We start from the raw sequence: 16,983 nt of genomic DNA on the forward strand, positions 1-16,983 counted from the left end.
AGTGGGGAGGTCAAAGGTGGGAATTCACTTGTCTCCCATTCAGGCTAGTGTCAGCGTTGATAAGGACAGTGGTCAGTCACATGAGAGAACAGGGCATCAGATTGATAGTATACCTCGACGACTTCTGTCTGATCGGTCAAGACAAAGGAAGACTGGTAATAATACTACTGTTACAGAGCTTGGGATTTTTGATAATAAATTGGGAAAAATCTGAATTGAAACCGACTCATGACTAAAGTTCCTCGGCTTCGTGATAGACACGAGAGCAGCCACACTCAGCTAACCAATAACAAGAGTGAATCGGATCAAGAAAGAGATCATGAATATACTAGCAAGAGAAGAATTATCATTAAGAGAAATAGCCAGTTTGATAGGAAGACTCGCATCTTCCATTCAGCCGATCTTCCGGGGGCCCCTAAGCTACAGGGCACTATAGGGCTTAAAGATTCAGCAGCGACAGAGAGGATTTTCGTACCAACAGAAAGTAGAGATCTCCACAGAGGCGAGGACGGAACTACACTGGTAGTTCAGTCACATGGAGGTCTGGAAATGGGAGAGTGACATTTGGCTCATCTCCAGACCTCATCATAGAATTGGATGCCAGCCGTTGCGGCTGGGTAGCCCGTTGCAGAGAGATGACAAGTCGAGGCGTATGGTAAGGGAAGGAGCTAGAGCGCCACATCAATTGCCTAGAACTGATGACGTGGTCCTTCGAGGTGAGGTGCTGAACCCAGGACAGAACGAACTGTTGCGTGTTATTAAAAATGGACATCTCCACCATACGCTACATAAACAGGTTAGGCAGGACGAAGTCCAAGATGCTAGCAAAACTAGAAAAAGATTTCTGGCACATGTGCCTACAGAACAGGATCAGCGTGACAGACGAATATATCCCAGTCCTGAAAAACAAAGTGGCGGAGTAGAAATTGAGACATTTGAGGGATGCCAACGTTTGGTAACTAGACAGAACAGTATTTTAGACCGTAATGAAGATGAAGGGCCCATGGAAGACAGACCGGTTTTGCATCCATGCTGAATACGCAGCTGACCCGTTTCTTCAGCTGTAGACCAGACCCTGCAGCAGAAGCGTCAGCCGCATTTCTACAGAAGTGGGGTCCGGAGAGACAGTATGCTTTTCCTCCGTTCTCAGCGATTGCGAGGATGGTAGCGCAGGTCAGGAAACACCAGGCAACATTAATGCTGGTGACGCCAGACTGGAAGAGTCTAGTGCGGTTCCCAGACCTTCTGGAATTATCTATAGATGAACCACTGTTACTCTCACAATTCAGAGAGTTGATTCAGAATCCAGCGGGAGAGATTCATCCGCTGATTCAGGAAGGCAACCTGAGAATAATTGCGTTAGCGATTTTCGGAGAAACTGGTAGAAGCCAGGACATTCGGAAGATGCTGAGAGATTCATTGAAGAGGCTTGGGCACTAGGTATCAGGAAAGCCTACAGGTCGGCTTGGGCATGGTGGAACAGCTGGTGTGTGTAACGGCACATACATCCCACTAAGGCAAATATAATTCAGATAGTGAATTTTCTAGCAGCTTTGGCGGCTCAGGCAAAAAAGCTTACAGAACAGTGAATACATGTAAATTAGCTATATCAGCCAGGCAACACAAGATAGAGAATGCACCAGTGGGCGAACATCCATTAGTATGTACACTTCTCAGAGGGGTAGGGCTTTTGCAACCACATAGGCCCAGATACTCGCAAACATGGGATGTTAACATGGTAATGAGTTTATTTAATAACTGGCCGGATAATGACCAGCCTTCAAGGAAGGCATTATCAGCAAAGCGCATTACACTGCTTTGCCTCATATCTTGTAAGAGAGTGTCTGAACGGAAACTAAGGCAGCAGGATCCTGGGACAAGCAAGAGACAACGTTACATTTCAGCATCTGACGGTTGGGGCATGTTAGTTAACAGTTGAGACAGACAAAGAAAGAGGAAGGACAAGGGAAGGCTAAGAAGGTTATGGACTAGTAGAGAGAGAGGATTGGCTAGAGCTATCACGTTTCAAGTTGTCATAAAAAATGGACTACAAAAAAGGACATTTCTTGGGAAATGTAGTTCTTTATTTGTGTTGAAATGTTTTACTATATTGTTGATTTTATAATGCTGCTCGAGTTTTAAAGTAAAGAAAGGAGAGCATAATCATTCGCCTGCTGCCTTTAATAGAATCTTGACTTTCCATAACCTTAGTATGGAAAATCGGTATTGCACTTTAGAATGCTAACAATTTAAGTGAGCTTCTGAAAGCACTGGGTTACCCGAAGAATCTCATCACACATTTGATGAAAAGGGCACAGGTTACCCCACGGGCGACTCTTCTTGGCCCTCAGGCCAAGGAAAAAAACCAAGACAAACTGGTGTGTATTTTAACTCACAACACCAACATATTTGAACTTTAAAAAACTATTATGAATTACTGGTCTTTAGTACAGTCATGCATGCGTAAAGAACCAGCTCCTATGTTTGCCGTCAAACGCTCTAGAAATCTAAGAGACCAGCTAATACACTCAAGAACTAAGGAATTTCGATCATTCGCTTCTCAATGTGATCTCTGCCCTATTTAAGGCCATTTCCCTTGTCGGAATTGCACTGTTTGCAAACTCAGCTAGCTCCCATTCTTTCTGATATTTGTAATATCTAAATATCTTTAACATACATTTTTACACAAGTGGTCTTGGTGTGTGTGTATACCATATTAATGTAGAATTAGTCACAACGAGTGAATCGGGATGGGCATTCTTCCGTTCAATTGTCCACCTTAATATGGCGTCCGCTCTAGCCTGTTTCTTTGACACTAGTACATTCTAGTTAAATGTAGTGACGTGTCCTCTGTAATGTTCCCATGACTTTCTAGGAGTCTGATCAGCAGGGCGCGACGGTGTGAGATTACCCCGCACACTGTAGCTACTCGCGTTGTCAACACAGCCTTCATCTTTGCAGGATTTACGGTTCCTGTCTCAGGTAAACGCTAGCCAAGCCCAATGCGCTTACAGCATTTGGATTTATTCAAACTTTAAAACGTTTTTTCAGATCCTTAACGGTACTTTGCGTTTATTTCCTGAAAGTGCCAGGCCATATAGCAAGGGCACACATACTGACCACAGATCCCAATGGTACGTCTAAGGGCTTTCTGCCCTCTTCTTCATACCCTCTGGGCTTGGCCTGAGATTCTTATGCATTATAATATCATGCCATAGGTTGGTCCTGTAGTGATATAACAGTGTTCCACTGTGTTCTCTGTTACAGTGTCACTTGCTTCATTGGACATTACAGCGTGTTTACCTAAATGTAGGAGACACACCAGGCAGTAACACTCCCCTAGCCTTGCTAGGAGTTAGAGTAACTTGTCCATTTTCTGCTACCATTAGTTATTTGACTTTACCAACAGGGCGGCACCTTACTCGACTTCATCCTTTTTAATAGCATGCCTCACATTACACGCAGGGTCAAGTCCTGCTCACTCTTTGATAGGCAATGATTTAAAATTCTGGTGAGCTCTGTTCACTATACAGTGGTGGTTTGCCTTTGCAATCCTTACTTTATTTGCTTTGGATATGACATTAGGCCTCATTACAAACAATGGGGAATCATTCCGGTGTTCCCGTGATGGTGGTCCCACTGGTTCCGGCAATGCGCACCACCTGAAACAAGGTTGCATTACGCCTTGACGGTCGCGTGCATTCCGGATTGGTGGAACCGGTGGGACTGCCATCACAGTAACACCGGCGGAGACGGCTGAACAGCCACCAAGGTGGGTGGTGCATCTTCTGCTGCGGCATGCATGCCCAATGTAGCTGCACCACAGAAACGGAACCAGAAACACCGGAACTGCAAAGAGGCCGGTGGCCATTTTGAAAATCACAATCCACTCTAATCTGCTTGTATTGGAAACCATCCAACCCTACCTTGTGCTGGAACCTTGTGAGGAAGATGACATCACACATCCCACAAACCCGCCAGCGCTAGCCACACTTCGGAGAGGCATAGCTGAACATGCTTTCGGACTGCATAATTGAACATGCCGGGGAGCTCTTCTCGACAGACCAGCACCACAGCACACAGCTGAGTAGAAAGGCCATATGGGAGCCTGCCGTGGGTACGACCCCATGTAGTGTGAAGGACTGCCATAAACGGTGGGACGACCTCAGCTTGAGGGTACAGAACATCATGGCAGTACACCGTAGACACTGCACATGCACAGACGGCTGACCTTCCTCCCCCTCAATCTGCTGCCTTGGGAGGAGAAGTGCAGCGGTGTGCTGCATATGGAGGGGATAGAGGGAGTTGGGACACCTGTCAAGGCCGGTGAGTACACAAAGCGCCCAATGTAAACCACACACCTGCCCCCCACGCTCCTGTACCACCACTGCACTGAAATGGCCATAGCACTGGCCACATCACCCAGATCCGAGCCAGCACTAGCACTGCCCCTCCACCGATTCAAAATGTTGCAAAGCAAGCCACATGCCCTGCCTCCCATGCATACCCCATAACCGACCACATGACAAGGCATCACACAATAGCCCACATCCTGAGTGTGGCAGTCCCGAAACAAGGGTGCCTGTAAGGTCACCGGCTGGACTGGCACACTCATCATGAGGACCCATCACACTAGCTGCCAAGGCCACAGCACCCAACAGGCATGTCCCTGGCGGGTGCAGTGGCCCTGGCATGCTGAGCTGGCATGGAAGCACTGGCACCGCTAGCAAAGGTGCTGGTGTTTCAAACTCAGCATTCCCATGGAGTCCCATAGGACTACCTGGAAATGGGGACTCCCCAAATCTGCCACCTTAACACCTCCGTCGCCGGGACTACCAATGACCCTGTTGCACCCGGAAGTCAGGTGGCAGATCCAGAGTCAGGTGGACAGCCACACCCCGCCTGATGCACCAGCCGAATACGGCCAACGATTCAATGATGCGCACTGTCACCTGCACACTGCATCACACACACACACCCTGCAGGCACCCCCATACACACCTTCTTGTCCATGTATTCACAACGAATAACTCATAGCGAGACATCAACATGTCAAAACGTCCATGCCGAAACAATGTACGAAAATGCACCAAACACCCCTCCCTCCCTCTCAATATTCTATAACTAGTGTAATAATATATTCTAACTCCAGTCCTAAAATATGTGGGCAAAGTACTGGATAGTGCATTTAAAAAAGTCGTTTTTGTATATGTGTCGCCATATAAATGTGCTGTGTTGTAATAAAATGCACGACATGTACAATGTATACCCACACCTGCATGGTCACCATGGGTATGGCTTTGCCAATACACCTTGGCCACCGACAAAAATCTGCACCCACCTCATAGACTACTGCCAAGTTAAAAAACCCATAATCCCCGACGCAGACACTGGGCACCATGGCACTGAGTACTGCATGTGTGCCTGCCGTGCTGCCACTGCTGCCAAAGCACAAGACTGCTGTGTGGAGGGCATGTCCCTTACATGGCCCTGCTAGCCCTACCACAAACCCCCCTATCACATACTGGGCCTGCAACTGGGTCACCCATAAACTCCAAGCACGCCCCTCCCAAACACCCCCTCAACACCCCACTCATCACACTGCAACAACCTACACACAGTCAGACCAGCCTGCCACTGCTCCCAGCCAAATGCGGGTGTACACGGCAGAAGTCCTAGTACAGCTATGTTGCATGTGCCATCTTCACAGTACCTGCAGATGTGGCCACACAACTCATGCATGAGTTCTGCATACCCAGCAGCACTGCACGTCCCCACCGTGGCATGCTGCACGATCACCATGTTGCATGTAACTGTCCAATTGGTAGCCACGTTGGTCCGTGACATCATGCCTTTCATTAACCCAAAGGAACATCATCTGACACTGACGGTGGACAACCAGACACATCGAGGGGCACCAGACGTGCAAGGTGAATGAGACAACGTCCATCGACATCTCGGGACACGTCCACTGCCACCGTGACTGCCACAGCTGATACAGACAGCTCCCACAGAGGACACCCAGCTGCCACACACCAACAGGCATCGCCCGTTGAGGACTCCCCAGCTGCCACACTTCAACAGGCAGCTCCCATGGAGGGCAGCCCAGCTGCCACACTTCAACAGGCAGCTCCCGTGGAGGACACCCTAGCTGCCACACTCCAACAGGCAGCTCCCGTGGAGGACACCCTAGCTGCCACACTCCAACAGGCAGCCCCTGTGGAGGACACCCCAGCTGCCACACTCCAACTGGCACCTCCCTTGGAGAACACCCCAGCTGCCACACTCCAACAGGCAGTGGTCACTGTGCAAGGATTTCCCACAAGGGCAATTGCAAGGGGATGGTCACAACCTTTACTGCAGCAGCTCATCTACCATGTCACTGACTCCAGTGATGGGGGTGCAGCAGGAGATGCCAGTGTCGACATGGGGGACGATACAGACCACACCTGGATGTGTGGGATGCATTCAGCCCCATTGGCATGACCAGCCCCCAGTGCTCACCCTACCCATGCGTCAGGAGAATGGATGTGCGTCTGAGATGCAAGGAGGAACGGCAGGACACCCTCACTGCCCTGGTGCAGCAGCACCTAGAGGAGGCCCGCCCCAGGAGGGAGAGCAGACAGGCCACAGGACGTTGCACTGCTCGTGCACTTGGGCGGTAAACTGTTGCTATAGTTTTGTTGGCCAGGAGAGTCAGTGAGGGGAACTGCATGATGTCCACAGTTGCGGAGACAATGGCACTGGCCCTCCAGGAGTGCATGAAAAGATGGGGCAGCAGGCAGACACCATCGGCCTCCACCAGCACCACGCCCGCAAGCTCACAACTGGGCTCCCCAGGGAGGCGATCCATGTGCCTGTCAGGCACGATACCCAGTTCTGGCCATGTTGCCAGGAGTGGGCGCAAGTAGGGATAGCTGATCCAGATGGCATGGATGTCACGTGGCCAGGGATCTCTTGGACTGCGGTGACTAGATGGGCAGGGGGAGAGATATTTGGGGAGGGGGACAGGGAGGTATAGTTGTAGAGGTGTTTTTGGGCCACCTGCTGTTATATTACTTGAGTTTCAATACACTTGGTGTTGCATACAAATCATGACTGGACATTCCTTCTTATTGTGAGTATAATGTGTTGAATTTCCTGTGCTCTGCAGTTTGTGTCACCAATCCGACACCATGTGGCTGTGAGAAGTGTTAAAAAAAATAGTGATGGATCAGTGCATTGCAGCCATCCATGCCCTCCTGACGAGGTCGCAATGGCATCTCGTCATCTTTGTCATCACCATCATCCTCCACAGCAGGGTCCATATCCGGGGGCAGTGGAATGTTGCGTCTTATACACATGTTGTGCAACATTGCACAGCCCAGGACAATCTTGCCCACCTTAATGGGGCTGTACATAAGGGCACCACCCGATCTGCTGAGGCAGCAAAACCTTGCCTTAAGCAACCCAAATGTCATCTCAGTGGTACCCCGTGTCCGTATATGTGCCTGGTTGTAGGCCTCTTCCTGTGGTCGTGTGACAGGTGTCATCAGCCATGGCGTGAGGGGATATCCGGCATCACCTGCATGGGAAGGACAGAAGGGGGATGTAATCATTGTGGTGCCACTGGCATGTCTGAAGTGTGCATTGACTCATTTCACAAATACCAAGGCACAAGACGTAGCAAATGGCCCAGTAGACCACAGTGACTGATGCAATGTCATATGTAATGTCATATCCCAATTCAAATGGTTGGACAGTCATTTGATCTGAGACTGATCTGCGTGCCCACTGTCTGCAGTCATACATGCAAATGGTCTTGAATGCTGCTACGTGTACCTACGTTGGTATGGATACAAGGGTACGTGGCTGCCTACCATGAGCCTTGTATCTGGTATGGTGCTACAAATCCGGCTACCGAAGCCACAGCACCCAAGAGGTCTGACCCTGCTGGACGCTGCAGCCACGGTAGGCAGTGTGCTAACAGGAGCACCAGCAACATTACCAACGGTACCAATCCTCCTGTGTCCACATTACCATTACATAGTATGGGACTCCATGGTAAGAAGGACTTACATTTTCCCGGCGGCAACCCGCAGGGTGCACTGGCAGGGTAACCGCTGTGCTCGTAATGATGCCCATTGTGATGTGCGTCTATTTGGGGTATGGGTACATGCGTGTAGTGATATGTTTCTCGTTGATCACTCATGAGGCAGCATGGGTGTGATTGTCAATCATTGTCAATATTGGTAACTTTTTGAGGTGGGCCCAATTGCACATTACAGTGCATACACTGTGTATGCACTGTAATGTGCAATTGGGGCTTGCTGTACAGCTGTGTAGGGAATGGGGGATGTTAATTGGCATACCAACAATTGTCTTTGTCCCTATGCAGGGTTGTTGACTGGGTGGTTTGGAGTCACTTTTCCGTCACAGATTCTCACAAGCCTTGCCATGTTGGTCTATGCCTTCTGACTCTCCTATGCCCATTATGTGAGCCCATACTGTGTCAGTTTACATGGCGTAGATTGGTCATCAGTACAATTCATTCTTGTGTGCCACATTCTGGTTTGCATTCATGTCACATGTATATGGGTATGTGCTCCTGTGACAGGCATGTGTACTGGCTACATGCTGTGGGGTTCACTGCTGGTGGTGAGTAGGATTGGCTGGTGGTGAGTAGGATTGCATTCAATTGATTTATCTGTGATGCGGGCAGTGGGGGATGTGCCCAGTCTTATTTCAGGGATTTGTGCAGATGGTGTGATACATTCTGGTGCATGTGGTACTTTTGAGATGCCTCTCTGACTTTCCAATGATTGCGATTGTGTGTGATTCGTCTTCCCATTTGATACATGCGTTCCATGCCATTCAACTCAAGGATGTAATTTGTGTGTATTAGGTCGCATTAAGCACATGCTCTGGTGCCTTTGCATGTACCCCCCACTACACAGAGCTCATGCATTGTTCAGTCTACTCACCCAACAGCCAGGTGTGCTCTCCGGTGTACCGTGCCATGTACCCTGGCAGCGTGGAGTTCCTCAGTACCAGTGAGTCATGGGTGGATCCCGGAAACCGAGCACAACAATGGGTGATCAGGTGTTCAGCATCACAGACCATCTGCACATTTAGGGAGTAGTATAGTTTCCGGTTTCGGTACACTACTGCAATGGCATGTCTGGCCACCAGCTCCACATGGGTGCAATCCAACGCACCAATGATGTTGGGCATGTCTACCAGGGCATGGAAGAGGCGACTTTGGTGGCATTCACCTGGGCAGGGGTTCGGGGTAGGACAATGTGATCTGGCACATGGCGTAGGAGTGCATCCAGGACCTGGAACAGGACCCTTGAGAAACAGGGTTGAAACAGCCCGTGCAGCTCACCCACGGTATGTTGGTAGGTGCCGGTTGCCAGGAAATTCAGTACCAACACTACCTTCAGCAAAGGCGATTTGCAGTCCATATGTTTCTCAGGCTGGCTATGTCGTCATGTATCAGGGTGACAATTGAGGTTATGGTCTCCCTGTCAAGCCGGTATAGGGTGTGTATTTGGCTTGAGGTCAGGTTCCAGGCCGTGGCCCTGATACAGGGTATTGATGGCTGCCTGTACGGTGCTGCCTGCTGGCCATTGATGTTCTGCATGTCCCTCTGGTTCCTCATTTGCCTCCTGCACCTCCGCCGCCTCCTCTGCCTCTCTGCTGCTTCCTCTTCTATCCCTCCTTGCAGGGCCCCCAGCCCAATTACTGCTACTGCAACTGCCAGCATGGTTGTGTTTCGAAGGGGGTTGGCTGTGGGTGTGGTCCTTTTCTACATTCCCAGTGGTCAATGGTGTGCAGCTGAGCCGATGTTGTGCACCTGGTGCCTGTTGCTGCACACCTGGCACTGTTTAACACCTGGTGCCAGTGCCAGTGCTTGGTGCCAGTATTACAGGTGTAGTCTTCACTGTGCAAACGCCATTTTTATCGTGGTGTTTCTGTGTAGTCAGTACTCTGAATGTGCCCATATTACCGCTGTGCCGGTGCTTCAGGCACGTCCGGCAGCACATTCCGCTGTTTACGTTCACAGTGCTGCCGGATGCGGTAGCACCATGGCTGTGGGTTTGTGGTAATAGTGTTTCCGCCATCGCGACTTGTGGTGTGCCAGTCCAGAAAACAGTGCTGGTATGGTGCTACTGACAACGCTCTTTCCGAACCGGCATGCTTGTAATGAGGCCCATAGTGTGTTATCTTTGTTTTGTTTCATTTCATTGTAGGGTTGTTCTATTTTTGTCCTGAAGTAGGCTGAGATATTAAGTGTACATGCTGAAGAAACGTATGATTGGCCTAACGAATTGTGGACCACTTTTGTGTCTTTAATACTCTAATTTTAGTGTGTAGTCATATGTAGACCCATTCAGTAGGGACCCCTTTAAGAATAGCCATAATTGGTCTCTGTTATTTACAAAGGGAACTCCTAGAGGCTACACGACTTTATATATAATTATTATATACTCTGGTTGGTTTTACTTTTCATTATTACATTTCCGGCTCGCTCCTTCTCTTTGCTGTGCTTTTCATTGTCTGTTTTGGGATACATTTTTGTATTCCTTTCTGTACAAGTCTGTGAATTTTCCTGTTGGCATCATTATTGTGTTGTTTTTGATTTAGACATGAGACAACATGTATTTATAAAAGAAATGTTTCATTGTACAACAACTGAGCTTTTTGATTTAACAATATATGTGTTGCATATGATTTGTTAAATATTCTGGTTGCATAGGTATAACTTCAGAGAGGTATACCACAATCTTTCTCGATAGCAATAATTAGCAGACAGCTTCAAATTATTCCTGGTGGGAACACTTTGTCTGTGTACATACTGTTTTCCCCAGTTACCCCCAGAGTCAGGGAGTGCCGTCCAGTGTGTGATGAGACAAGTTCAAAGCCTTAACCAACAGATTCCTAGTCACCGTAACCTCGAACTGAGGAACTCTCCCCTCTGGATTTTACAGACAAACCACTAACAGGGTTTTTATAATTATAACGGGGTAATAATAATTATAATAACCCGTAGGACTATTGGAAAATGGCCTCATGCGAGCCACGCTCCACACAGCCTAAATTAAATTGATCCAATATATTATATAAATCTACCATGAAACCACACAAAGCTCATCAGAAAAGAGCTGCTGTAGAAAAGATTGATTATGGTCATGGACCTCGCAACCTAAATAAAACCAGACCAAAACTGCCTTAAACATGTCACTGATTGTGTATATTCTGCTGCTTTTTGACTATCTCGCTTTTATGTTGTACCCAATGCATTTATGCTCCCATCTACATGTACCCCTCATGTGTCTACTCTGTTCTCTACTTGTCAACTTACCTCTGGATCTCCTACTATCTTACACCACGCACATAAACCCCCTCCTTTCCCAGATGGTAACCACATGCCTATCTGTACCAAATCAATATTAGAGGAGCATTGGTGTTAGGATCTCCCCTTTGGATAAACAGATACCCAAATGTCACACCTGAACCCATAGAAACAGAGAGGCCCTGAAGGTTAAAGTACTTTTGGCCTGGTCCTAACAGTACAGGTTTCACATCTGTCTCCCCCTCTATCCTATTAACAACCTCCACCCACTCTTTTCTTATAGGGCCTGCACAGCGTGGCCACCAAAAGGTCAGAAGGATGCTACACAAAGCCGTTTTACATTACATTAAATTACATACACACCCCTAGCCACTAATGCAATATCCCACCCCTTCCTAGCATAACACTCCATAATGGCCACTTCTAGCCCTAATGTCATATCCCACAGCCCCTCCCCAGCACAACACCCCATAATACCCACCCCAGAACTAAAGGTCCATGGTTTCCCCTGCCTAGCCCAAAACCCTACAATATAACACTAGCTGTAATGGACCCTCTTATCTGCTCCCTACCCAAAATCCTGCAAAAACACACCCTATGCACCACCACTTAGTCTTTTCCCCATGGGTTTTGGCAGAGTAGTAGCGTGGGCTCTGTGAGGAAGAGGTGTCTGGGGTGGTGTTTATCATGGAAGCAGAAGTCTCCTTATGACCCCTCATTTGATATATTGCCTCTTTCCGCTCTAAATACTCAAGGTGGACAAAGAGTAAGCCAAAGGCTGTGTCATGGTGTGAGTGCCTCCCTTGTCCGCTGGACCTGTAGTATTATTGCTGCGAAAGTATCTCCCTACAGGAAGCATAAATGGCTGAGGACCTTCCAAATGTGAGACTCATCTTCTGGTGGATCTGCTGAATTCTGGAGTATAGCCACATGATGGGCTGCAAGTTCCTTCTGCCGCCTCTCCATGTCATGCACCCACGACACCAAAATGGTTTGGGCTTGCTGAGTGTTGAAATACAGTGCTGACCCCCTCCAGATCTGAGCCCTGTTGAGGGTGCTGATACTGGTGCTGCTTACGGGTGGGATGAGAGTTCCTGGGTGTGGGAGATCCACATGAGCATATCCCTTGTCATTATATGTCCCAGTGTATGTCTGCTACTGATGGTGGAGAGGCTCACATTATTAACCTTTACCTGCTGCAGTGATTTGTTGGACCTTGTCCTGAATCCCAACCATGACAGCCTTGCCTGTTTCGAGGAGTCCTAGAACCTCATCAGATAAGAGATTGCACTGGCAGCAGCAGCACCAGGTGTTTGGGTGTAGAGTGGCAGTGCACCTTTCACTGTGGGCTATTTTTCAGCTCACCAGGGCACTCTCTTGCACTTCCATAGACCAGCTATAGGTGTCAATGTTGAGCCTGATGACCCTGTAAATGGTGGTGAAGGCTGTGGAGACAATGGCTATGAGATGGTGGCAGTAGCTACAGTGGCCTTGGAGGCAGGTAGGCAGGCTTAAAGGAATATGTGGTGGCGGCTTGAGTTTGGGAAGTAGTTTCCTTTCTCAGAATACATTCTAATGCCTCCTGTTGGACAGGCATGTAGCTCACTGTTAGTTGCTTGGCAGAATAAATGGGATCTGTTACTGCTGCTCATACCATTCTGGGTCCAAGTGTTTTTCCAGCCCTGTTATGCAAGGCCCTAACCGTTCTGATCATTGTCAACAAGGTAATGGAATGGTTGTCCCTGGACAATGTAGCACTGTAGGTGGTCACAGATACTCTCCAATCAGCCTGTGTAAGTTGATGATCTGTGTCCTTGTGTGAATTCATGGTGCCTTGCACAAGACTAATGTACATGGGCACAGGAGGGAAGATGCTCTGTTTCACAGATGAAGAGCGGTGGATACAAACCAGATTGATGCTGTGACTACTTTAGTCACCAAAGGACTCGTGCACCACATCCTCTTCTATGTTGGTGTTGGTTCTTGATGGATACCTATATTTGTGACCCTTTCTGAAGTGTGTCCTTGTGGTGTATACTGCCCTGATCCACTTGTGACATTGCTGCTTTGTGGGTGGTCTACCAAACTCAACTAATTTCAAAGACCTAAAATGACACTCTGATATCAGCATATGCTGTGTTGTGTTCAACTGTACTCAACTATGATGGATCCTGATGCTCAGTCCCCACAGTCCACGACTCCCCAACAGGGTGGCTAATAGAAGCCTCCTGTGGTGAAAGCTAGGGGACCCCAAGGGTCTGAAGGATGAAGGGTCATTGTAGCAGATCATCAGGCAAAATATGGAAGGGGTCTTTGAGCGTTTCCAAGGTAATGAGAGGAAGGGAAGCTTTAAAGGAGTGGGAACGTCTTGCCTGGTATTTTGGTAAACTGATATACCCACAAGAATTAGACCTGCCTTCTCCTTACTTGAGCCCTTCTCTTGATGAGCACCGAAGAGAGGTAACACAGGGAATACTTCAATGGTCTGGAACACCTCAAGCAGAGGATTTGGGAAGCAGCACCAGCAGAGTTATTGTAGAGAGGAAGGGGAGCAGGGACTGCGAAAGGACAAAAAACAGTGAGAGGAGCAAGCAGGAAAACATGCCCCAAAATGGAAACCAACACAGGAGTGAATTCTGTTGGCAAAACTCAGCAACACGAAAAAACCACCTGCAACATGAGTTTGCTTGGCAGAAATGATCAGTCCTTTACTTTTAATTCACTGTGTGGGATCAGAAGAAGAATGTAGACTCGCTGATGACATTTGTTAGATATAGTTATTAAATAATAGTATGAAGGCCCAATTATCCCTATTGCTATGGTGTGAGCCCTAGCTATTCGGGTAATTGAATGTGTTAGATATAGTTATTAAATAATAGTATGAAGGCCCAACTATCCCTATTGCTATGGGGTGAGCCCTAGCTATTTGAGTAATTAAATGTGTGCGTCAATCGTCTTTGAACGTCCACAAATAAAGAATATATCCACTGTTCAAAAGCAAAACTAACTGACTGCACCACTTATTTACAACTAAGGTCAGGAGAATGACTCCCTTCTCCTGATGGGTGTTTCACATACTTGGCTTCTTAAACTTCAAGTTTCATGTCAATATGTATTTATCAAGTAGTCTTTTGTGACTTCCTTTATAAGGTTATGTAGCTTGCTCATGAGACTCTGAACGGTACTGTGAGGAATATGTTGTCATCACTCGTTTCACGGAGGGAGCTTATCCTCATGTGACCAAGGGACGGCAGGCGCTACCTGATCCTGACCCTGGGGGGTGACTTTGTGAGGAAGGATCACATGAGGGGAGGCAACCCTCGGAGGGATGGACAGGCATCATCAGATGTGACATGGTATATCTCCTTTCCTTTTAGTGATATCCCCTTGATTCCCCTTGCCTTGATGGCATATTGTGACCACCACTTCAACATCCTGCAAAAGCTGCTAACAGAATTTAGGAACATTTTACACATAGTAAAACAACAGGCACTGAAATGAGGAAGAGGACGGCCATGAGAAAGAGTGTTAACCATAATGTGCAGTCTAATGTTGTGAAGAATGTAATTGGTACAAGACATTTTCTAGCCTGGAGCTGGGAGTTTAAATCACATGCTGCGAGAAAAAGGGGAGAGCTTCCTTTTCCAAGCTTCGGCTTGGAGACCGACGTGAGACGCAGCTTGCAGTGCAGAGCAGATGGTGTCCCAATCCGGGAGCGAACCCCGAAGGCAGGCAAGTGCAGGCGGCAAGAGAGGGAGCTGACCCAAGCAGTCATGGCTGGTCGGGTAGACCAGGAAGCAGACGAGACGGAGTGCTGTTTCTGCAGAGCACTGCCGGCTATTCAGAGGTGCCGAGGCGAGCTTCAGACCGGCGGCGTAGTGAAATGGTACAGGTTGGCCGTGGAATCACCAGACGAGGAAGAAGGAAGTTAGGGTCATAACTGGAAGCCAGGACAGGCTTCGTTCCGATAAAAGGAGTGAGACCACTATGTGCCGCTGACTGGGGAAAGCCGCTTGAGTGCTTCAGACCAAGGCGAGTACCCACACATGTACGATTGGAGTGAGAGAATGCATATGTTGTCAGTGAACCCATAGGGGAGAAGGGGACGTCAAAACATAGGCAAGGAGACCCTGAAAGAGTGAATTGGTTGCCAAGAGTGGGGAAGAGAGTAATCTTCATTGGAATCAGTGTAATCTTCATTGTCACAGTGTTTTTGCATAAGGTAACTTGGGGAAGACCGATGCCCCCCTTGTACTTAATGAGAAAGGGAGATTGCAACATAAAGAGGCGAATTGTGGATCTTGGATTTGCACCCATGAGGAATTGCACAAGAGAGCCTGGCAGGAGAGTATACCAGGTAGTTTGCAAGTCTGGGGCGCACACCCAAATTGTTCAAAGAAACTTTACAAGATAATCTTGCAGGAGAGTGTATCAGGTGTGTTGCAAGCCTGTGACTCGCACCCAAGTTGTGTTACCTTGGAAAGAGAATCCTAAGGAAGACCTATGCCCTTGGGATTTGAATGGTATTAAATGTGGAAAAAGGCCTGGGGAAGTGAGTCATTTCCCCTGGAGTGAATTGCAACACAAGAGGAGGGAGTTATCCTTCGGGTTATAAAAAACTTGCAGAAATGCAGCCCTATTGGGCTCGTGTAGATTGCCTCAATTTAACACTGAATGTAATCTAGCTAGCGCTTTTCAATTGTATTATTAGGTCAGCCTGTGGTCTTGTTTCAGCGGCTGCAGATTTTAAAGAATGCCGCAGCCTAATTGGCTCTTGGAGCCTCGACGTTTTCCCATTCTGTGGATATGTTTCGCCAATTGCACTAGCTGTCGATCGGCAGCCGGATTAAATTTAAAATGTGCCTGGTGCATCACATCATGGATGGTATTGGCGCAGAATACACTTTCTAAGCCAAGGATAATACTCTTAACAGCTTAGAGTTTGTTTTAGAACGTGAGGGCAAGGATAGGATTTCAGATCAGGGCAGTTTTGCTTTGGACATCTTGACACTTGACAGGCATTTTGTTTTGCTTGGGTTGGGGAAATACCCCCTAGATTAGGGATGGTGAGGCATTTTCCAACCCCTTTATTGTTTATTTTAAAAAGGTTTATGCCAATCACCATGACTCCTCTGTGTCCGCGTCTCATTACTTGTTCCTCACATTACTTTCCTCTTTCCCAGGTAAAAGTTTCCTTTTCTTATTTAGCTCATTTTCAGGAGTGTTTATTATTCATTTCCTTTCTTTAAAACGGCTAGTTTCTTAATTATTTTTTGCTTCTACTGATAGGAGTTTCTCCTGGTACTCCAATTCAATCAATCTCCCTCTCAGGTATGTTTTATTATTTATTACAAATTGTGTGTAAGAGCATTATAAATACGCAATAGATAAAAACAAATGTAAAATGATCTTTCTCTTATTAGAACAGTTCAAGTTTCTAAACAGTTGGTTTACTACCTTTTCTCAGTCCTGTTGAGATGAATTTCTCCTGGTATTTCAATTCTCTTGGTCTACCTCATGTTTTTTTTCATAAACTCTGTTTATTAGCATTTCCATGTGAAAACAATAACAACAAACATTGAAAACGTGCACAATGTGGATTCCCCCCACCTTGTCCTCAAAACCGCTCCACGCCCTGCCCCACC

The 16,983-nt window shown here is 47.6% G+C and overlaps 1 long non-coding RNA gene across 1 annotated transcript in view; it reads left to right on the plus strand.

Moving 5' to 3' along the window:
* The first annotated feature begins 2,867 nt into the window (after positions 1 to 2,867).
* The window catches only part of LOC138567563 (uncharacterized), a 72,287-nt gene continuing 58,171 nt past the window's right edge, over positions 2,868 to 16,983 (plus strand). The window contains exon 1 of the long non-coding RNA XR_011302250.1: positions 2,868 to 2,982. This is a non-coding gene — a long non-coding RNA (uncharacterized lncRNA). The remainder of the gene's footprint in view (positions 2,983 to 16,983) is intronic.

Source organism: Ambystoma mexicanum, chromosome 2p, assembly GCF_040938575.1.
Source record: "Ambystoma mexicanum isolate Mex_15411 chromosome 2p, UKY_AmexF1_1, whole genome shotgun sequence".
In the NCBI taxonomy this organism is placed as follows: domain Eukaryota; kingdom Metazoa; phylum Chordata; class Amphibia; order Caudata; family Ambystomatidae; genus Ambystoma; species Ambystoma mexicanum.